The sequence below is a fragment of the Lissotriton helveticus genome, chromosome 11 (assembly GCF_964261635.1).
Source record: "Lissotriton helveticus chromosome 11, aLisHel1.1, whole genome shotgun sequence".
Taxonomy (NCBI): Eukaryota; Metazoa; Chordata; class Amphibia; order Caudata; family Salamandridae; genus Lissotriton; species Lissotriton helveticus.
This window is the reverse complement of record NC_136072.1, coordinates 353,207,292-353,231,766: the sequence shown is the minus strand read 5'-3', so window position 1 is coordinate 353,231,766 and position 24,475 is coordinate 353,207,292. Positions and strand designations below refer to the sequence as shown.

Below are 24,475 nucleotides of genomic sequence, written 5' to 3'. Positions count from 1 at the left end.
CATTCCTGAAACCACTACCGCCACGCAACATGGCGATGAAGCAGAATATTGGCACCAGGTGGACTGCATGGATCGAGACATTCGATGATTTCATAGATGGACTGTAAGAAGCAGATGATGAGAAAATCATTAAGAGCCCGATTTAGATCTTAGCGGATGGGTTATTCCATCATAACATTGACAGATATCCCATCTGACGAAATATAAATCCCATTATATCCTATAGGATTTAAATTTCGGCAGACTGGATATCTGTCACCATTGTGATGGAGTAATCCATCCACCAAGATCTAAATCAGACCCTATGTATTTAAAGAACCTTGCTGGTGATGGAGTGAGAAAGGTGATAAAGAAAATAACACAAGCAGATGCAGTATCATACCATAAAATTAAGGAAGAGTTGGAAGCCAAGTTCAATCGATACCAAATGTCGACTATAAAAGGTACATTTTCAATCAAGCTAGACAGCAAGCTGGTGAAACGATGGATGAGTTTGTTGAGAGACTTGATGTACATATCAAAGAATGCAAGTTTAAAGAATGTAATGATGAAGAAGCTATACGCCTCTTGATGGATGTCTTTCAGATTCGTTTAAAAGATGCATGTTAAGAGAGATGTTCAGTTTAGAGCAAGTATTAATGGCTGCAAGGGTTGAGGAAAAGCAGATCGACAAGCCGCTGATATGGAAGCAGGAACAGAAAAAATTCATCAGCGTTGGTGATGAAACACAAGTATCAGATAGATACATGCAAGGTGGTGCCTCCAAAGAAGAAAAAGCAGTGTTGCCGATGTGGGTTTTCATTTCCCCATGAATGCAAATGTCAGCCAAATAACAAACGTGTAAACGCTAGGGTAAAGACAGCAACTTGATAATTGGTTTGCAAAGCAAAAGTGAAACTATGTCATAACGAAAAGATAAAATGGATGCCAGAAGGTTCCAGAAGCATTCTCGCCACGCCCACAAAGCCAAAAAGCAACATTAGGTACGACAAGTAGAAACCAGACCAAAGTTGATTGTTGTCACGTTCTTACTACAAAGGCTCGTCAACATCATGATCTAGTGCCAGTGATGGCACCAACCAAGGAACGACAAGCACAGGTAGATTTGGCTGGTTGCAAAGAAGAACAAAAGACTATGGCAAACCACCACACGAAACATCAGAATCTATTAGGACACTGCCCCAAGATTACAATAAAGGTCAACGGTTGACCCATAACCTTTATCATACACAGTGGCCCGTCGATTAACATCATGCCGGTCAAAAAGTTCAACAGCCTTTCTCATGTGCCATGCCGTCAAACACAAAAATATACACGTAAGCTGTATCTAAACCATTGCAGAGTCAAGGGTCATTCATAACGACCATTAGACATAAAACAGTATCAGTGCAAGCGCCAATTCAGGTTCTTCAAGTAGCATCGTCCAGTGCATGCCTAATCAGTTTTGCCACTGCTGCAGACATGGGACTGATATCTATCAATTTCAACCTCCACACTCAATCTGAAGTTGTGAGTCAGTTCCAGTCGTAATTTCATGGCCTAAGCAGGCTCAAGACAAATAAATTAAGACATTAACCCTGTTGCCCAGAGGCACCCTAGAGATGCTTTCCACTTGCGAGAAGCTGTTGAGAAAATACTAGAAATGCTATTGAAGTAGGACATCATTGAGCACTGCACCAGCCCTACACCATGGGTTTCTCCCATACCAGTGGTGCCAAAAGGTAACGGTGGAGGTGCACTGCACATCTGTGTTGATATGCGCCAGGCCAACAAAGCAATTGAGAGAAAAAAACACCTGGTTCACACATCATGGACACGATCATGCAACTGAACGGTGCCAAAGTCTTCACCCGTATTGACCTGAACATGGGATACCAACAACTCGAGTTGGAGGAGAACTGCAAGTACATCACTACTTTTTCCACTCATGTTGGTTTGTTCAGATACAAAAGGTTGAGTTTTGGAGTGTCATCATCTGCAGAAATATTCCAGGATGTTATAAGTCGAGTAATTTAACCTGTCACACATGCTTTTAATTACAGTGATGACATACTGGTGGTTTGGGCAATGCAAATCAATAAATCAATCAATCAGAACATTTGTATAGCGCACTACTCACCAGGAGGGTCTCAAGGCGCTGGGGGGGGGGGTCCGCTACTGCTCGAACAGCCAGGTCTTGAGCTGCTTCCTGAAGGCGAGGTGGTCCTGGGTCAGGCGGAGGTGGGTCGGGAGGGAGTTCCAAGTCTTGGCGGCCAGGTAGGAGAAGGCCCTTCCTCCTGTGGTGGCTCTTCGGATGCGGGGGACGGCGGCGAGGGCGTGGCTGGTCGATCGAAGCTGGCGCGTGGGAGCGTAGAAGTTGAGGCGGCTGTTGAGGTATCCTGGTCCTTGGTTGTGTAGGGCTTTGTGTGCGTGGGTGAGGAGTCGGAAGGTGATTCTCTTGTTGACCGGGAGCCAGTGCAGGTCTCTCAGGTGTCCGGAGATGTGGCTGCGGCGGGGGATGTCCAGGATGAGTCGTGCTGAGGTGTTCTGGATCCGCTGGAGTCTCTTCTGGAGTTTGGCGGTGGTGCCGGCGTAGAGGGAGTTGCCGTAGTCCAGCCAGCTGGTGACGAGGGCCTGGGTGACCGTCTTCCTGGTTTCGGTGGGGATCCATCGGAAGATCTTGCGTAGCATCCGCAGGATGTTGAAGCACGACGAGGAGACGGCGTTGACTTGTCTGGCCATGGAGAGGGAGGAGTCCAGGATGAAGCCCAGGTTGCGTGCGTGGTCAGTTGGTTTGGGTGCGCTGCCCAGGGCGGGGGGCCACCAGGAGTCGTCCCAGGCGGAGGGTGAGGATCCCAGGATGAGGACTTCCGTCTTGTCCGAGTTCAGTTTCAGGCGGCTGTTCGACATCCATTTGGCTACGTCTGTCATCCCTTCGTGCAGGTTGGCTCTGGTGGTGGCGGGGTCGTTGGTGAGGGAGAGGATCAGCTGGGTGTCGTCTGCGTAGGAGATGATGTTCAGGTTGTGCTGGCGTGCGATGGCTGCGAGGGGGCTCATGTAGACGTTGAAGAGAGTTGGGCTGAGCGAGGAGCCTTGAGGGACGCCGCAGATGACTTCGGTGGCTTCCGATCTGAACGGCGGGAGGCGGACTCTCTGTGTCCTTCCGGCGAGGAAGGAGGTGATCCACTCCAGTGCCTTCTCCTGGATTCTGACGTTGCTGAGGCGCTGTACTAGGGTGCGGTGGCAGACAGTGTCGAAGGCCGCGGAGTGGTCTAGGAGGATGAGGGCCGCTGTTTCTCCGTTGTCGAGCAGGGCTCGGATGTCATCTGTAGCTGCGATCAGGAGCCTAACAAGGATCTTCTTACACAAGTGTGGCAGTTACTTGCTGATGCAGGTCTCACACTGAAAGCCGCAAAGTGTGAGTTTCACAAGACCAAACTCAAATTCTTTGGACACATATTTTCTGAGGAGGAATGTCTCTTGACCCTGATAAAGTGAAAGTACTTTCAGATAGATACTTGCCCCTCACAAGTTGTCACCATGCAGCGATCCTTCTACGGCATGGGCAGTTATTGTTCAAGGTACATTTGTGACTTTGCTACTGTGGGTGCCTCATTGAGAGACTTGACAAAACGAGATTTCCCTTTCAAGTGGTCTGCTGAAAGTGACCAAAACTTCAAAAGAAAAAAACATGCAATTGAAAATACAACCGGGATGGCTCATTTTGACCCCAAGTTACATACAGAGTTCAAAGTCGACGGGAGGCAGGTGGGCCTGCAGGCAATCCTTGCTACACATAATGGTCATCTAAATGCTCAGAGACTCTATGTGGCCTATGCCAGTTGAAGCCTGTCTGATACAGAATGAGCCTATTCTCAGCCAGAAAAGGAGAGTCTGGCTGTAGTGTGGGCTTGCAAGCATTTTCATGTTTTTCTATACAGAAAACGGTTCACTATAATTACAGAACACCAAGCTCTGCTCACTATTTTTGAAAACCCGAAAGCCAAGATGCTCCCTTGCATTGAGATGTGGCGGGTTGGGACTGCAAAAGTATAACTATACAATTGTACACAAGCTGGGTAAATATTAGAACCCTACTGATTACTTTTCACGAGTACTGTTACAGTGGCACGGTTCGATATCTAAAATGGCTCAGGAGTACATTAACTTCATTAGGAGGTCCAGCATGCCAGCAGCCCTATCCATTGAAAAGATCATTGCTGCTACAAATGCTGATAAGAATATGCTTATCCTCAAAGACATCATTTCAATCCATTCGTGGAAAAAGCATGCTCGACCTTTAACGGACAAAGTTGAATTAAAAAAAACATCTAATATGTACAGGATGAATTTCCATTACCAAGGAAGGTGTTGTATTAAAAGGCTCAGAATCGTCATTACTGAGAGCCTAAGACAACAGGTCATTGAACTAGCCCACAAAGGACATCTTGTATTGTAGCTATCAAAAGAGCCCTAACAGGCTGAGTGTGGTTCCCGGGCCTAGATGAGGAGTTGAGAGGGAACTATATGAGTGCAATCTTTGCAACTGCCTTTCCCCCAAAGTGACGCAGCACCCACTGACAAAGTCTGACCTTCCTGAACATGCTTGGGAAAGAGTTGCAGTTGATTTATCATCAACAACCTATTACAATGTCATTGAACAGCTGAATAACATCTTTGCAGAGTGGGGTATCCCCGCCATTCTTAAATCGGATGATGGTCTGCTGGTCAATAGCAAAGAATTGAAGGAATTTCTGGTTAGACTAAATGTCAAGCATCAAACGAGCACACCTCTGTGGCACAAAGCAAATGGACTGTGAAACGAGTCAAGGGTGCCCTAAAACAGGTAAATCAACAAGCATCGATGGAGGGAACCAGAATAATAAAATAGTAATGAAATTGAGTTCAACCAAGCCCTGTGTCAAGCCCTCCAAGCTTATCGTTCAACTTCTCAATCCACAACTAGAGAAAGCCTTGCCACCTTGCTATTTGAGAGAGCCATCAAAACCAAACTTCTACAGTGGCCAGTTGTCTGATCCTTGAATTCTGATAAGGTTTTTTTTGCGTATATGCCAGATGAAAACATATGCCGATCGTTGCATATGAGCTCAGGAAACCCCCTTCGATGAAGGTGACTAGGTCCTGGTCAAGCAAAAACTAAAGCAAAAAACAGACATTCAGTTTGCTGTTGATCGTCTGAGGGTTGTGACGTGCAAAGTACATATGGTGACGGCTAATCGTCCCGAAAAGTCCATCACCCGGGACTCATCAGACTTTAACCATCTACCTCGACAGTCAAAAGCTCCTGCAATCATGAATGAGACAACACCGCCTGACTGTTCAGATCAGGCATCAGAACTGTGCCATCAGTGCACAATCAGAGTGCATTTTAACCATCTCATAGCACTCAATCTGGCCGACTAGTATGAGCGCCTCAACGACTTATTGAAAAAATATGATGTGACTATTGTTTATATTTTTTTATTTAACAAGGTGGGAGATGTACGGTTGTGAGACTATCTGCCCTGGGAACCTTGAGGTTCTGGGTCGGGCTCAACAATGAATTACGCATATTGATGGGAGGTGTTAAGGTTTGGTCATTAAGGGTTATGACGTAAAAAGAGGACAGTGTGTGATTGTATGCTGAGGAATAAAAACGCACAATCCAGAGTGCCACATGTGGCATATTCATTTGCATGCTACCAGGCTGGGGAGGACGCTACAGTCACTACGTAACCCACAACATCTTTTAAGAAACAGCCCTGCCATATACCACGCATTGCGTATTAGACCAACACATTTGTGATAATGTGTTCACAGTCCAGGCCTCGTCCAGTCCGGCCTCATAGAATGTTGCTCTGGAGCCGATTAGACCCTCCCATTGCACTGGCTAGGAAGGGGATTCGGTATAGGCGAACCAGCGGTCATGTGCTTGTGGGACACCCCCGCGCCGCACGGCCACCAGCTGCTGCGTGTGCCCCTCTGTGCCTGACTGCCTCGCCGCCGGTCTAGCGGCCGCCTTGCATCTCCCTTGCGCGCTGGTTCTGCTGTCTTGCCGGAATTTGTGCTTGTTTGTTTTCCAGAAGCCTGTGCTTGTTTTTGCCGTAATTTGTGCTTGTTGTACCATTAGTTTGTACTTGTTTCTGCCGTACTCTGAGCCTGTTTTTTTCCCGCAATTTGTGCTTGTTTTTTCGTGACTTTCTCTTTTCTGTCCTAACGTCCCCTCTCCCCCTGTCTTCGTTCTGTCCCCCCCCCATCTGTGCCAGTAGTAGTATTTTGCTTGTTGTGTACCCTTTTTCCCGCCGCCCTCGCCGCTCTCCCTCCCCGCTTCCCGCCACCGCCAGTTGCCCCGCCCCTTTCTCTTTTGTTCCCTCCCCGCTCCCGCCTCCCAGCTGCCCCGCCCACCCGCGCACTTGGCCTTATATGGCGACCGTGCGACGCAGGTGAGTGTGACCCACTTGTGGGACACCCCCGCGCCGCACGGCCACCAGCTGCTGCGTGTGCCCCTCTGTGCCTGACTGCCTCGCCGCCGGTCTAGCGGCCGCCTTGCATCTCCCTTGCGCGCTGGTTCTGCTGTCTTGCCGGAATTTGTGCTTGTTTGTTTTCCAGAAGCCTGTGCTTGTTTTTGCCGTAATTTGTGCTTGTTGTACCATTAGTTTGTACTTGTTTTTGCCGTACTCTGAGCCTGTTTTTTTCCCGCAATTTGTGCTTGTTTTTTCGTGACTTTCTCTTTTCTGTCCTAACGTCCCCTCTCCCCCTGTCTTCGTTCTGTCCCCCCCCCATCTGTGCCAGTAGTAGTATTTTGCTTGTTGTGTACCCTTTTTCCCGCCGCCCTCGCCGCTCTCCCTCCCCGCTTCCCGCCACCGCCAGTTGCCCCGCCCCTTTCTCTTTTGTTCCCTCCCCGCTCCCGCCTCCCAGCTGCCCCGCCCAGCCGCGCACTTGGCCTTATATGGCGACCGTGCGACGCAGGTGAGTGTGACCCACTTGTGGGACACCCCCGCGCCGCACGGCCACCAGCTGCTGCGTGTGCCCCTCTGTGCCTGACTGCCTCGCCGCCGGTCTAGCGGCCGCCTTGCATCTCCCTTGCGCGCTGGTTCTGCTGTCTTGCCGGAATTTGTGCTTGTTTGTTTTCCAGAAGCCTGTGCTTGTTTTTGCCGTAATTTGTGCTTGTTGTACCATTAGTTTGTACTTGTTTTTGCCGTACTCTGAGCCTGTTTTTTTCCCGCAATTTGTGCTTGTTTTTTCGTGACTTTCTCTTTTCTGTCCTAACGTCCCCTCTCCCCCTGTCTTCGTTCTGTCCCCCCCCCATCTGTGCCAGTAGTAGTATTTTGCTTGTTGTGTACCCTTTTTCCCGCCGCCCTCGCCGCTCTCCCTCCCCGCTTCCCGCCACCGCCAGTTGCCCCGCCCCTTTCTCTTTTGTTCCCTCCCCGCTCCCGCCTCCCAGCTGCCCCGCCCACCCGCGCACTTCGCCTTATATGGCGACCGTGCGAACGCGCAGCGTTGACGCGCAGCGGGCGCGCCGATTGTGCGCCGAAGGCGCGCCAAAGGTAAGCCCGTCTGCGCCCGTCCGCGACCGGATCGCGACCAGCGCCAGGACCCCTGGCCCCCACCGACGGAAGCCGACCCGACGAACCTACACCGCCGCCGATCTCATCGCACTCAACACCGGCCGCATCCCAGGATGTCACCGAGCCGCCCCGAAGCACACCCACGGACCCTTCAGCTGCCACGCCTGCAAGTTCACCTGCATCCGGACCTTCCCTGCACCCGCCAAGCCGAACACCAGCAGCAACCACCTCAAGTGCTTCCTGCTCAACACCCGCTCCGTCCACAGACATGCCGTAGAACTCTGGAACCTCCTCGACACCACCGCCCCTGACATTGCCTTCCTCACCGAGACCTGGATGAACGCCTCCTCAGCCCCCGACATCGCCATCGCCATCCCAGAGGGCTACAAGATCATCCGGAGGGACCGCACCGCCAACCTGACGGGAGGAGGCATTGCCATCATCCACAGAGACACCATCCGCATCACGACCAACACCGACGACACCCTGACAACCGCTGAACACCTGCACTTCCAGATCCACACCGACCCGAAGACCACCCTCAGAGGCACCCTGATCTACCGACCCCCGGGACCACGCACACGCTTCAGCGAGGACATCACCGACTTCGTCAGCCCGCATGCCCTCCCCTCCGCCGACTACATCCTCCTGGGGGACCTCAACTTCCACCTGGAGAACAACAGCGACCGCAACACCATCAGCCTGCTCGACAACCTCGCCAACCTTGGACTCAAGCAACTGGTGACCTCCCCCACCCACCTCGCCGGACACACACTCGACGCCGTCTTCTCATCCAGCAAAGACGTCACCTTCAGCCACGCGACAGGACTCCACTGGACGGACCACAGCTGTGTCCACTTCACCTTCAAAAGAACGACGATCCACCACCACCAGCAACAGGTTGCCCGAAGAAGCTGGAACAAGATCACAGCCGACCAGCTCACCGCCTCCCTGAGCCAGCACCCTCCCGCCAGCTCAGCGAACCCCAGCCAGGCCGCAGACAACCTCACGATGTGGATCAACAACTGCGCAGACGAACTCGCCCCTCTGAGAACCCCACCCCACGGACCCTGCAGCAGAAAAACACCATGGTTCACCGACGAACTCAAGAGCTCCAAGAAGAACTGTCGAGCCCTCGAGAAAGTCTGGAGGAGGGATCCAACCACGAACAACATGACCACCCTCAAGCACGCCACCCGGAAACACCACCAACTGATCCGCGCCACCAAGAAAAATACTTACAAGGACCGGCTGGACAACAACGCACACAACTGCAAGGAACTCTTCGACATCGTGAAAGAGCTCTCCAACCCCAACGCCGCTAACAACGACATCACCCCGTCGCAAGACCTCTGCAACTCCCTCGCGTCCTACTTCCACAACAAGATCGCGGACATACACAACAGCTTCAGCAACCAACCAACGGAAGCCACAACCGCAACAACGCCACCCACCACCACCCTCCGCACCTGGACGCCGATCAGCACCGAAGACACCATCCGCACAATGAACTCCATCCACTCCGGATCTCCGACCGACCCCTGCCCTCACCACGTCTTCAACAAGGCCGACGCTGTCATCGCACCCCACCTGCGGGACATCATCAACACCTCCTTCGACACCGCCACCTTCCCTGAGAGCTGGAAGCACGCCGAACTCAGCGCCCTTCTCAAGAAACCCACAGCAGACCCCACCGACCTCAAGAACTACCGACCCATCTCGCTCCTCCCGTTCCCGGCCAAAGTCATCGAGAAGACCGTCAACAAACAACTGGCCGCCTTCCTCGAGACGAATGGATCCCTCGACCCCTCACAATCTGGCTTCAGAGCGAACCACAGCACCGAGACCGCCCTCATCGCTGCCACCGATGACATACGAACTCTGATGGACAACGGAGAAACAGCGGCCCTCATCCTCCTGGACCTCTCCGCGGCCTTCGACACTGTCTGCCACCGCACCCTTGTACAGCGCCTCAGCAACATCGGAATCCAGGAGAAGGCACTGGATTGGATCACCTCCTTCCTCGACGGCAGAACGCAGAGAGTCCGTCTACCACCGTACAAGTCAGAGGCCACCGAAGTCATCTGCGGCGTACCCCAAGGATCCTCGCTGAGCCCCACCCTCTTCAACGTCTACATGAGCCCCCTCGCGACCATCGCACGCCAACACAACCTAAACATCATCTCCTACGCCGATGACACCCAGCTGATCCTCTCCCTGACCAACGACCCCGACGCCGCCAGAGCCAACCTGCACGAAGGGGTGAGAGAGGTAGCCGAATGGATGTCGACCAGCCGCCTGAAGCTGAACTCGGACAAGACGGAAGTCCTCATCCTGGGCTCCACGCCCTCCGCCTGGGACGACTCCTGGTGGCCCCCCGCCCTGGGCACCGCACCCAAGCCGACGGACCACGCGCGCAACCTGGGCTTCATCCTGGACTCCTCCCTCTCCATGACCAGACAAGTCAACGCCGTCTCCTCGTCATGCTTCAACATCCTGCGCATGCTACGGAAGATCTTCCGGTGGATCCCCACCGAGACGAGGAAGACGGTCACCCAGGCCCTCGTCACCAGCCGACTGGACTACGGCAACGCCCTCTACGCCGGAACCACCGCCAAGCTCCAGAAAAGACTCCAGCGGATCCAGAACGCCTCAGCAAGACTCATCCTCGACATCCCCCGACACAGCCACATCTCCGGACACTTGAGAGACCTGCACTGGCTCCCGGTCAACAAGAGAATCACCTTCCGCCTCCTCACCCACGCGCACAAAGCCCTACACGACCAAGGCCCGAGCTACCTCAACAACCGGATCAACTTCTACACTCCCACGCGCCTCCTCAGATCAACCAGCCACGCCCTCGCCGCCGTCCCCCGCATCCGAAGAGCGACATCAGGAGGAAGATCCTTCTCCTACCTGGCTGCCAAGACCTGGAACTCACTCCCGTCCGACCTGCGCATGACCCAAGACCACCTCTCCTTCAGGAAGAAGCTCAAGACCTGGCTGTTCGAGCAGTAACGGCACCCCCCCCCCCTCCCAGCGCCTTGAGACCCTACGGGTGAGTAGTGCGCTCTATAAATGTCTTGATTGATTGATTGATTGTGCACTTCTACCTCGCCATAGAGTCGTAAGAGGGGTCTGGATCTCACTCCGAGATTGGGATGGCTTGTCATGCGATATCAATGGAGGTACACGCACCTTAGTCCCCGTGTACACTTGTCAACAAGTCTGACTTATTTGAGTGGTCTCAACTGCTGGCTTACTAGCCAGGCCTTTACCAGCTGGGCTTTCTGCAACTCAGCAGTGAAGGAGTCCATGCAATGCTGTTCCATCCCAAGGTAAACTAGGCTCTGCTCATGGGTGACCCGGGTGAATACGTTTTGTATTCGTTCCATAAGCACTGGATGGATCTGAGTCTGCTGTGAGTGGGCATCTTACATCCGCAATCAGACAGAGCAGTTGTCAGGTAGGTGCACATCTTAACTCAAAACTCACAAAAAGAGAAGGACTGGAGAATATTATGAAAGAAAGGCAGGAGTCAAGTGAATGCTCACTCTATGTTATGTATATGTTAGGTGTGCTTACACCAGAAATACTTACTGGAGGGTCAAAGATGTGCAAATGTTGGGGAAAATCATTGGATTTTTTAAGACTGCCCTCACCCACTATGTGCAGATCAACACACTGGGTGGAGCGCTGATATTTTTTAGAAAAGAACAGGAGAAAGGAAAGAAAAGTTTTCCAAGTGAGGGGTCCCTAATGCAGAGACAATTACAAGTTAAGACTGCCTAAGAGGGTACTGTGGGAACTTATTTGTTAATGGTCCCCCTTGACAAGATTAAAAATTTCGTATTGGGTGTCAACGAGGAGTTACAGCTCCTGTACCCCATCTGCTTACATCAACATGTTTCAGTCCATTTCTATTGCCCTTGTGGGTCAATGGCCTTCTTCAGGGTATCGATCTCTTATGATTATTTCAAGTATTTATAGTCAGATTTTGACCTAAGAATGGTTTAAAAGACCTTACATTTGAATCTTATTACTGATTCTTTTATCCCGGGACCGAAGTGGGGGCACTGCCCTGTAGTCAAACAATCTTCAAGGGTCAGCGTCTCTGACACCATACCACTCTGCATCCTCTCCTGTGACTCTACCCTCTCTGGAGGGTCACTTATGCTGTGCCGGTATGGGCACTAGTACCACTGACAAAACACAATGTGCTCTCTTCATCAACAATGCCACCCAGGCTGTGACCAGCTGCAAGGCAGCATGAATACAGCATGTCCAGGAAGCTAAGGGGATCGGAACACTAAATAACTGTCTGCCTCTTTCACTGGTGTAGCGGTGCAACTGGAGCTCAATGTAGTAAGAAAATCTCAGACTGCAGCCAGAGATTGTATACAGATAAAGGAAGAAGAAGTCTTCTACAAGTGAAGTCTGGCTCTGCTAAATTACAACACCTGGATAAGAACCTGGTTCATGGCTTGCCCCCTATATAAAATCGCACTGACTAGGTAAAGATACGGTTTATCTTTCATTTCGTCTGAGGAAAATTAAAACATGCAATTGCTTCTGTGGCAGCCAAGTTGTCACGTGGCATTTGAGACTATAAAAGCAAGTCATATGGTTTTAGTTCATTCTGGGATCTGTAGTTCCACAGCAACCTTATTTATATTGGACTCGAAAATAAACATTTTAAGCATCAGCTTTAAAGCACCAGTATTGTAAGGGTTGTTGGCTAAGGCAAAACTAGCCACGTGTGTTATGTGACATGGTGCCACATGCCACCCATAACAAAACTGGTTCTATGTTATTATTAAAGCCCAGTGTAAGAAACTGATCCCGATAACAGCTAAATATTGGCCTTAAACGTACAAACACAAAGATAAATATTGCATTTTGCTGCTGAATTCGTCTGCTTGATTTTGCTCGCGAGAAAGTCACTCATAGTCCTCGAATGTTACTCATAAATACACCTAAATTATGATACTTTCACACATAATCAATGTGAAACCTAGGCAGCCATGAATAAATTACCTCAAATACTGCAAATCCACTGCATAAGAATAATGATGCATTACCCGCCGTGATCTAGTTGTGTTTCCCAGCTCTGTTGCTCGTTTTATAGATGCGCGCTTCCTGGTTTTCTGACGTGTTCCGTCTCTCTAAAGCACCGCTCCTCATGGTGCTCTATAGTGTATACCCGTATGAAAAGTAGCTTGGCGCGTGCGCAGAAACACCGTTTGGCGTCACATTCACAGAGGTTTATGTGACTGCGGCCCCTGCATCGAAGTGAGAGCAAAGGGTGTGGGCGTTCGCACACCAGAAATGCTGCCCGTTTTTAACCCATCCTCTTCATTAATTGGGTTGGCCTTGTTTCAGGTTTCTTTTGAAAGGTTTGTACATAGTGGGGCTTCTTTTAGAGAGAAAGTAATCTGCTGTGTTCGTTCCGCCTATCTCCAGTGCAAGTACATATGCCATGTTTTCAAACGCCGTCGTTGCCAGGTAATTGAAATTTGCCTTTAAGGTGAACAAGCCTTGTTTTTGAAATGTTTATTACGTTTATAAGATGGTCCTTTTGATCGTACAATATTAATGATTAGATTATTTGACTCGTTTACAAATATTGCATTAGGAATTGTGTAATATTTAGAATCAATAACCGTAAACGTCAGATTGCCTACTTACTATACAGAGTGTACCTCTTGACTTGTGGCTGAGCGGAAAAGTACTGTGAAACCCTCTGCAAATCGGCAGTAGATTTAATAAACATGAGCTAAATTTAGCGGATTTACACTAAACCAAATAATCTCCCGTATTTCATGTGCGAATATTATATTACATACTGGAACACAGTTCAAGTGACCCTACTAGGGTGACCAACTGGCATGGGTGCAAATTACGGACGGTGAGGGTAAAAATTCAGGACAAAGCGTCAACATTTTGGACAAAAAATTCAGCACAGGCGGTCAAAATTCAGGACAAAACTTCGGGACAAAAGGTACGTTTTACAAACACATCAAAGGAGGTCGCGTAATAGTATATACGTGATCTCATCTATATCCAAATATTTTCATCCTTTGCAAACCTATCCGTCATGTATTCCTTCCATCCACACTTTCACTCATCCATCCACCCATCCATCCACTCTTCCACCCAACCATCCACTCATGTGGAAGAGGTGTGGCGCCGCGGCCAGGGCGACTGACGCTGGAATCTGGGGACCACGGTTCGATCCCCGGCTCCGGCGGCAGGTCAGCCCAGCACCATGTGACTCTGGGCGATAGCTCGCTTAATCTTCCCGACGGCCCCCCAGCGCCTAGAGACCCTTACGGGTGATTGTGCGCTTTACAAATGTGGACTTTACTTTACTCATCCATCCAGCCATTTAACCTCTCATCCATCCAGCAATTACCCTTTCACCCATCCAGCCATCCTTTCACTTACTCATCCATCTACCCAATCACTCACCCTTCCACCCATTCACCTTTTCAGTCATCCACCCATCCTCCCTTTCTCTCTCCATTGACCCTTTCACTTATCCATCCTTCCTTACATCCATCCACCCATCCTCCCTTTCTCTCTCCATTGACCCGTTCACTTATCCATCCTTCCTTACATCCATCCATCCACCCATCCTTCTACTCATCCACTCATTAATCCATCCATTGACCCTATCACTCATCCATCCACCCATTCAATTGCCCATCATCCACCCTTTCACTCATCTATCCATCCTTTCACTCATCCATCCACCCTTTTATCTTCCATCTACCCTTCCACCCATACATTCATCTATTTACTTTTTCTCTCATCCATCCACCCATTCACTCACCGATCATCCACCCTTTCACTCATCAATCCATCCTTTCGCTCATTATCAATGTATTCACCATTTCATTCATCCATTCACCCTTTCAATAATCCATCCATCCATCAATTCACTTACTCACTCGCCCACCTTCTCATATTAATTATGAGTAGGGCTCCCGGTTTTAGGGTATTTATTTTTTTGCCATTTCCGTCTGTATCCATGTTTGTTTTTTGAGCTTTTTTCTGTATCCGCATTTATTTTTGCCACAAGCAAAAGATGACGCTACAGCTAGTTTTTTTCCACATTTATTTCAGTCCGCAAAAACACATGTGCAACTGCTTGTACACAGACACAAGAGCCGAGGAAACATCAAACTAAATGGCAACGAACTCAACACACACTGATCACAATGCAAAAGGGACATTCTTATAGCACTTGTTCCCCCTGATGTATGTTGAAGCGCTTTTCTGGCGAGTAGCACGCCACTCTGGTACCCATAAAGGATTAGTGTTGAAAATTAGTATAGTAAAATATTAACTAGTTTGAGTAGTGGATATGTTATTCAGTTATTTGGGTAGAGAAGGGTAGGTGGGGCCTTGGCACACTTTACTTTGTTATTTAAAGGTATGTTGTGCCTGCTGTCTGCCTACTCGGGTTCTTTGCTCCTGAATGGGTTGGGAGCTAAATATGTATATGCAGTTTCAACTGTACTCAATCTCCCTCCCACACAAAAACTGACAAGTACAGCCATTTCCTCTAAGCAGCACAATTTCTGTATACATATGTGCCCTCTTTGGGAAAGTTCCACCAACCACAATCTGAATCAAGATGGGCAAATTAAACTCACAAATCGCTTTTTACTGGCTTCCAGTGCAATTTGAGTGTTGCGCTTTTGGAATTTCTACAACTGACACCAGGACATCTAGAATAGGAGCAGTAGGCATCAGAGGAAAATCAATATTTGATATACTTATAATAGTTTGAATAACTATGCAACTAACACTATTTGAATTTCAAAAGAAATGCATTCCAAGATTCCTGCGGAGAAATGGAACTGAAACCGCTCGTCCACAACTAATCTGGTCTACCTGCTCCAGGGATCCTTGCATGCTTGCGCTATCCATCAAGGCTACCCTACCCCATGATAACAGTGAGGAAAGAGAGGAGGAGCAGCAGTGTGATGGCAGGGCGGCTAAAATGTCCCCAGTTCTGATTTTAATAGCTAATGTGGTAAGTGAAATACATCTCTCCCCACAGCCAGGCACATAGGTATAATCAACTGCACACACACACACATCTTAAATGAGATGAGCACGTGGGCAGCCATTTTTAGGTCTCGCTGGTACTGCATCCGAAGGATGCGTCCAGCTGGAGACTTCATGTTGCCCGTCTCGGGGGAAGGAGGGACAAGAGGGTGCCACGCGCTTCTCTTTTGCTGGATTTCACTACGCGCACCCACATTCACGCATGCGCACATACACAGCCACACGCATACACAGCCACACGCATACACAGGCACCCCTCGCCCCGCCCCCGCATCTACACACACACTAGCGCACCTACACGCACACACGGAGACCCCCCACACACACACCAGCGCACCTACACTCACGCACGCACGCACACATACAAAGACGCCGCCGCCATCGCACACATACACACACAAGCGCACCCCCCTCGAACTAAGCCACACTTACCGCCATTCGGGACTTCTGTAGCAGGGGCTCTCCCTCGGGCATGGGAGCCCCACTTTCAGGCACTCCGTGGGCGTGTGCGCGGGACTTCTGAAGACGGAAGTCCCGCCCGCCCAAAGGAACTCAAAGGCTCAAACGCGCATGCGCAGTGACGAGACATGTATTACCGACCGACCTACAGAAGAACGAATAATGAAACATCTAGGATGTCCGGGCTTTCCTGGTCTTCTACATATCGGTTTCCTAACGAAAGGAGATGTGTAGCGAATTCCCCAGTGCGCCAGCAGGGACCGAGGCAGCATGGGTGAGTGCATAAGCGTGAGGGTGGATTGCATTGGAATGGATAGATCATATTTGTTGTGAATACTTGCGTGGTGTTGGGAAGCGAGTGGTGAAGGTGGGTGGGCCGTTCGTTCTTCGCGTGTGTTATTTTTGCATTGCAATTTCATTTTGTCCAGATTCTAACATTTTCAGAGGACGTTGGATTCATTTTACACACACGAGTGTCTACAGGAAGGAGCAGGAAAGCATTTTAATTCTGGGACAGAAACGCCGAGTTGCAATGTTACCAGCTGCCGTCTATGTCGTAGTCGACCCAGCCAGCCCCGTGTTTTTAGACTCAGCACTCCCGTCACCAAGGCTCCCCCTCCCTCCTCTCCTAGGGGGCTCGTTCCACGGTTACCTTCCTTCGAGCACAGGACCCTGGCGCCGAGCTCAGCTCCGGTGCGTCCATGCTCCTGAGCCCCGCACCTCGGGCCTGCGCCCGTCAGGTGTCAGTGGCTGCATGTTAACCACGCAGAGGAAGCGGTCACCGCCCCCTCCGGAGCGCGCGCGCGCCCACCCACACAGCGGTGAGGCCCCGCGGCCACTCCATGTGACATAGCTATGCGATGAGTCACCGGCTGTTTACAGCCTTCTGCAGCTCACATTCCCACAGACTCGGCGGGCACGCCCTCCCCGAGCACTGCCCAGGAACCCCAGACTGCGCCTCTGGAGGGGAGGGAGATGGGTGGGGAGGGGGACGAAAGTGCCAGAGGCAGGCAGGCTGGCGAAACTTTGGGAATTCGGATTACAGAAACGGTTCAAATAAAAGGTTTATTTTAAATTACATAGTCCACAATGTGCCCAGATGCAAAGCGCCAAAGGTATTCAAGGACTGCCTGTCGTGTGCCCCTATTATCTGTTTTTACGCTCGCGCTAACGCAGCCCCCAATTTCTAGTTCGCTGATTTTGCCCCTCATCACACATATAGGTGATCAATGCAACCCTTTGTGAATATACTTTTACATGATGACAGTCTGTAATGGGTGGTAAAGCCAAACGTCCACTATTACAAGTGGACAAAAACGTCGTACTCCTGCCAATCACCTCCTTGACTCCGTGCGAAGAGGTCGCTCCCCCATGCTCTCTGCCTGATCCTCGCAGCGCTTGGGTGCTTCTGCCTGCCTGTCCACATTAAACTGCTTGGGTATCGTAACTCCGACTGTCTAGAGACTTGAGACTTAATTAGTATTAGCGCTTGTTAGCATTGTGCGCTGTATTGCCTAGATACCTTACTGTTAATAGCGCTTGTATGCATTGTACGTTAACTTCTCTGTGCTCGCATATAATTTCAGACGCTCGCACTGGTACAGTTTAAAATTTCTATTTCGGTCTGATTGCGCTGGTACCTCCGCCCATAGCGCCATTCATCTGTGTGCCCCAATCTCGCCCTGCTGCAGGTCTGCTTGTTTTCGCAGCCATTTTGTTTGTTGTGCCTCGTGGACAGCCTCCCCGCCCCGCTAACGCCTCCCAGCTGCTCCTCCCTCGCCCCCGCCCCCTCCACCATCCATATATGACAGATGCTTTCCCGCGCAGCGGCCACGCGCAGCGGACGCGCCGAAGGTGCGCCAAAGGTAAGCCCGTCCGCGCCTGGACCGCCAGACCCCCTGGCCCCCGCAAAATCCCCTCCACCCGCATAACGTATGACGCCGCCACCCTCTTAGCCCTGAACCCCGGATACACACCACATTGCTACGAAGCTGCCCCAGGACGTACCCATGGACCCTTCGCCTGCCACTCCTGCAAGTTCAACTGCATCAAGACCCACACCAAATCAACTTACTCCAAACACAGTTTCGACTCTAACCACCTGAAGTGCATCCTGCTGAACACCTGCTCGATCCACAGACACGCCACCGAACTCTGGGACCTACTCAACACTGCTTCACCGGACATCGCCTTCCTTACAGAAACCTGGATGAACGCATCATCAGCACCCGACATCGCCATTGCCATCCCCGACAATTACAAGATCGTCCGGAAAGACCGCACCGTCCAAACAGGAGGAGGCATCGCCATCGTTCATAAGAACACCATCAAAATCACGACCAGCTCCGACGATAACCCTACAACCGCCGAACACCTCCACTTCCAGATCCACACCGACCCCAGAACCACACTTAGAGGCACCCTCATCTACAGACCACCAGGAACCCGTAAACAATTCAGCGAAGACATCACTGACTTCATCAGCCCACATGCCCTCACCTCCGAGAACTACATTCTACTAGGAGACCTCAACTTCCACCTGGAAAAGAAAAACGACAGCAACACCACCACCCTTCTGGACAACCTGGCCAATCTCAGCCTCAAACAACTTGTCGACACTCCCACCCATATAGCCGGACATACGCTCGACCCAATCTTCACCTCCAGCAAACACATCTCCTTCGATCACACCACAGCTCTCCATTGGACGGATCACTGTTGCGTTCACTTCAGCTACAAAACCACCTCGACCCACAACCCCCCACAACCTATCCCCCGGAGAAAATGGAACAAAATCACCACCGACCAACTCCTCACATCGCTCAACCAGAACCCACCCGCCCTCTCATCGGACCCAAACCAAGCTGCCATCAATTTCAAACAATGGATCACTCACAGCGCTGACGAATTAGCGCCCTTGAAAAACCATCACACCAAACAAGACAACAAAAAGGCCCCCTGGTTCAACGATGACCTTAAGAAATCCAAGAAGCTATGCCGTACTCTCGAGAAAACATGGAGAAAAAACCCAACCACCGACAACATGACCACCTTCAAATCAGCCACCCGCAAACACCACCAGCTGATTCGATCCACCAAGAAATCAGCATTCAAGAATCGACTCGATAATAACGCCCATAACAGCAAGGAACTATTCAACATCGTCAAAGAATTCACCAACCCCACCGCAGCCTCTAACGACATCACTCCCTCCCAAGACCTCTGCGACTCGTTATCCTCCTTCTTCTACAACAAAATTGCCGACATACATAACAGCTTCGAAAACAGTTCCAACGAACAATCCTCTCCACCCCCCTCAGAACCTAAACCGCCCTCCAACTACCTCAACGCCTGGAACCCAATCACCACTGAAGACACCATCCGCCTAATGAATTCCATCCACTCTGGCTCGCCATCCGACCCATGCCCCCACCACATCTACAACAAAGCAGACTCCATCATCGCACCCCATCTCCGTGATGTCATCAACTGCTCCTTCAACTCTGCTATCTTCCCAGAAAGTTGGAAACATGCCGAAGTCAGCGCCCTCCTGAAGAAACCCACAGCAGACCCCTCCAAACTTAAAAACTACCGCCCCATATCCCTCCTCCCATTCCCTGCCAAAGTCATTGAGAAAGCCATCAATAGACAACTCGCTGCCTTCCTGGAATCCAACAACTCCCTCGATCCCTCACAATCCGGCTTTCGAGCCAAACACCGCACCGAAACCGCCCTCATCGCAGCAACAGACGACATCCGAACACTACTGGACAACGGAGAGACAGTGGCCCTCATCCTACTCGACCTCCCCGCCGCCTTTGACACTGTCTGTCACAGCACCCTCATACAACGCCTCAGCAACATCGGCATAAAAGGTAAAGCCTTGGATTTGATCATCTCCTTCCTCGCCGGAAGAACCCAGAGAGTCCGCCTCCCCCCAGTCAAATCAGAAGCTACCGAAGTCATCTGCGGTGTACCACAAGGATCATCACTTAGTCCCACCCTCTTCAACGTCTACATGAGTCCACTCGCTTCCATCGCGCGCCAACACAACCTCAACATCATCTACGCGGACGACACCCAGCTGATCCTTTCCCTCACCAATGACCCCAACACCGCCAAAACCAATCTCCACGAAGACTTGAAAGAAGTAGCCATATGGATGAAAAACAGCCGCCTAAAACTTAACTCAGACAAAACAGAAGTGCTCATCCTAGGGTCATCCCCCTCTGCCTGGGACGACTCATGGTGGCCTTCGGATCTGGGCTCTGCAACCACACCTACAGACCACGCACGTAACCTAGGATTCATCTTGGACTCCTCCCTCTCGATGACCAAACAAGTCAACGCCGTCTCATCCTCCTGCTTCAACGTACTTCGTATGCTCAAAAAAATCTTCCATTGGATCCCCACCGAGACAAGAAAGACTGTCACCCACGCACTGGTTACGAGTCGACTGGACTACGGTAACACCCTCTACGCCGGAATTTCAACCAAACTACAGAAAAGACTCCCAACGCATCCAAAACGCATCGGCAAGATTAATTTTGGACATCCCTCGACAAGACCACATTACCGGCCACCTGAGAGCCCTCCACTGGCTTCCCGTCGACAGGAGAATAACATTCCGTCTCCTCACCCACGCACACAAGGCCCTCTACAAACTAGGACCCGAGTGCCTCAACACTCGACTATCCTTCTACACACCCACCCGCCAACTAAGATCCTCCAATCAAGGCCTTGCCACAGTCCCGCGTATCCAAAGATCCACCATGGGAGGTAGATCCTTCTACTTGTCGGCCAAGACCTGGAACTCACTCCCCACGCACCTCCGCCTCACACAAAACCACATCTCCTTCAGAAAGGAACTTAAAACCTGGCTATTCGATAAATAATAAACCCCCTCCCCAAGCGCCTTGAGACCATCTGGGTGAGTAGTGCGCTATACAAATTCTCGAACTTGAATCACAAGACATTTCCCAAACGCTCCAGCATCATCTACAATTAAATTATCTGTATTCCATTGTTTATTTCCCTCTGTTTATTTTCTCCCAAAATTGGACAGACGTTCCCTGCACTAGACATCTACCTCCGTTATAATCATTTTACACAAGTGTCCTTGTGTACCGTAACTGTTGCTCCTGTAAAGCGCGTCAATACCTTCGGGACGATTTTTGCATAAATCTGCAAAAATAAAAAAAGAATCTTCAAAGCATCTCGCAAAACAACCCTTTTTAGGTCGAGCTGGAGTTAGCATGCGAAGGATGCGTCCAGTCTCGACATCTTTAGTGATCAGTCTGGGGGGAATGAGGGACAAGAGGGTGTTATGAGCTTTTCTCCAGGATTTGGGTGCGCGAACGCGCACGTCGGCTCCGTCCACGCGTGCGCACACAGCCAGCCACCACACAGACTGAAACACAAGCGCGCTGGTTACTTTCACTTTCCATCCCCCCACCAGTCATCGGCTCTTTTTACACACGCACGCATGCATGCATGCATACATACATACACACACACAGACACACGCGCACACACAGGCACAAACACACACACACAGACACAGACAAACTCGCACACACACACACGCGCTGGCGCGCACACATCCCCCCCCCCTCACACCCCACTCACCGAGTTCTTTTCGTGTGTCCCTCTCTCCCTCGGCAGGCAGCGGGTCATCCTCAGCAGCAGGCGGGGCTCTCCACGAGCACGGGAGCCCCGCTAGCTGACACGCAAATCATCCGGCTGACGGGCACAGGAGCGCTTAAGCACAGGAGCGCGGGGTAGGCTCCCGTCTGCTTCCTGTCTTTTTGCGGCCCCGCCCCTGTCCCAACACAGGTTGCCTGGCTTCCTGTTCAAGCCGGGCAAACCGTTGTAAGTTATTTCTAATACAACAGCATTTGCTTTGATAGCGTGTTTCTTGCTCCATTTGAAAACGCAAAAGATAAACGTAAAGCGCCCCACATGTATTTCTGACCGTGTTTGTGAATTTAATTAAATAATAAATCTAATTAAATAATAAATCTACACTAGCATATTGGCGTAAATCTGTGAGTTTGTGTGCTTGTAGAGTGGGGCAATCTTAGTCTTTGTAGTACACAACCCACACTTGAAAGCGTGATACTGCTGTCAACAGCTGCTCACAAAATACACGTAAAAAACCCTTTAAAAACACTTGTAAAACATGATTTGATATTTAGATTTACGCTAATTGTAGTCTGCTATACACATGAGAAGAAATACTGCTGAACAGAGCTGCTCAAATAACTTTTTTAGAACACGATATAGTGGAGAGTTTATAGTTTGCACAACATTTTGGAGTTGCAGCGGTTATGGCTTAAGGAGGGCTTGAGTTCAAGTCAACAAACAACTGAATTTAATGATTTCCACTACTTAATGCAATAGGTAGGTTTTGCAAAGTTTGCACAATATGTTTGTGATGTTTACAATTACCTCATTTGGAAATCGCATGTACATATCAAATTTATTTTTATCTATCATTAAAATTTGATACTTTTGTACAAGCCATATTTTATATGTTCCTTTTTATACAAACAAAACTTAACTACTGCATAAATAAAAAGACATTGCCATTTACAATACTAAAAGCTCAAACTTTCCTAATGCGAGACCTATTGCATTGCAAATGCTTGTTATATTTAGAAGGGATTCTTCAGAAGACCAGCAACGCAAGACCCATGGGAGACTTTGCCCTTTTCCACAATACACAGCCCCATACCGAGACACACATGGAGACTGTCTCATAAACGGTATTAACTCTACAACTACTTCCCAAAATAATGTGGGGGTTGAGGGTGAAGGAGTGCAGACATTGAAGAGAGCCCTACAGCTTCTCTTTTACATACAGATAGAAGACTGAAACAGTCAAAATGGCAAAACATTAACAGACGACAAACAACAGGCATGAGAGAGCTAAATCAAATGAGAACATACATAACAAAACAATAAAGGAAAAGGATAAGATGGTCTTGGAGGGAAGGCCCCAGCTAAGTCTCCGCTGCCACCTCCATCTCTGCAAATGCGAGCAGGGTGGCCACTGGACGTCAGGCAGGGTGGGTGGCCATGGGTCCTACAGCTGTCCCATTTTGGCAGGATGCCTCCAAGTGGTGAAATCTTCCCCGTCACCACTACTCCAATGGTAATGAAGGGGTACAGGGTGCCTTGGGGTGTGGAGGCTGTGGGTGCCTGCGAACTGAATTTGTAGTGTGTGCGCCTGATGCTTTGCCTAGGAGCATGCCTATGCAAGAGCTCCTTCTACTTTCATCTGAGGGACAGGGCAGCTCAAGGAGGATGCAGCTGAGATTATGGCTCTTGGTGGAAACTCGTGCAACTACTAGCGCTCATACATCTGCTCACGCAACCCGACACGATCAGCTGAGCTGTACCTGAGCAAGACTTCCGCAACTTCACTACCTTCACGAGATCTCCTTCCCGACGTCCACGTAGCTCTCGTCGTAGCTGTACGCAGGTCACTTTTCGCCCGACGATCTCGTAGCAGCTACTGATGCCCGGCACTGCCTCAGCTCAGCCCGGACGCAGTTTGCACAACTTGCTTTATCGGGTCTACCCAGCAGTGGCAGAACCATGTGAACTTCTCTACCTGTGTATGGCTTCTGCGACTCACTTTATGTCGGTTCTACCCAGCAGTGTGCCATATCAAAACCGAATGTTTCACTACTGAATACGCGAGTCTTTACAGTCGTGAGAAAAATAAAATGTGTACATTAGGATGCTATCTTAAACCTATTGTACACGTTTTGCTAGACTAAGGTTACGTTTTTTACTAATGTTGTATTGCATTTAAAATGTGTAAAATGCATTTTATAATTCAATTAATCTGTTTCTTTATCATTCATTAAGTGTTCTATACATTTCTCCAACTTTTCGATTTTGAATGAGCCTTCGATTATTTACTATTACATAACCACGCCTCCCTAGTTTAAGAATGCTACCCTATTTTAACACCTAGTGCAGTTTAAAGAGTTGCGTGTTTTCCTGACCTTCTTCTGTGTCGTGTGCATATGCTAATATCTAACAGTGCCAAGCTTCTGATAACGCTTTCAAATCTAAGCAGCGCGGACACTTACTACCTGACAAAGAGGCTCAACTAAAGTCAAATTTCGGGGTGGGGGCTACTGGGGGGCTGATTCTCCTGGCAATATGCAGAGCGGAGATGCAGGGGTGAAGGGGTGAGAAAACACAACAAAGCCTCGTTAGCAAATAAATGGTCTTTAAAGACCTGTGGAGTACTCGGGTGCTGCTGTGTGTGTGCCCGGGGAACCTGCCTCAGCCGGGCTGACACACACGAGGGGGAGGGGCGGGGCTGACGCTCTTTGAGCCTAATGGCGTTGCGCGCCATTAATCTGTCCCCT

The 24,475-nt window shown here is 50.0% G+C and overlaps 2 protein-coding genes across 6 annotated transcripts in view; one reads left to right on the top strand and one right to left on the bottom strand.

The window, feature by feature from the left end:
- PIGX (phosphatidylinositol glycan anchor biosynthesis class X) overlaps positions 1 to 12,851 on the bottom strand; it is a 349,902-nt gene extending 337,051 nt beyond the window's left edge. For 2 of the 4 annotated variants that reach the window (XM_078665766.1, XM_078665768.1), the window contains exon 1: positions 12,629 to 12,850. The gene's annotated coding sequence lies outside the window, so the exon portion shown is untranslated. Of the gene's footprint in view, positions 1 to 12,584 lie in introns of all 4 variants that reach the window. The other 2 variants (XM_078665765.1, XM_078665767.1) reach the window with 2 other exon arrangements.
- A 78-nt stretch (positions 12,852 to 12,929) lies between these two features.
- CEP19 (centrosomal protein 19) overlaps positions 12,930 to 24,475 on the top strand; it is a 129,066-nt gene continuing 117,520 nt past the window's right edge. The window contains exon 1 of one of the 2 annotated variants that reach the window (XM_078665760.1): positions 12,930 to 13,052. The gene's annotated coding sequence lies outside the window, so the exon portion shown is untranslated. Of the gene's footprint in view, positions 13,075 to 24,475 lie in introns of both variants that reach the window. The other variant, XM_078665761.1, reaches the window with a different exon arrangement.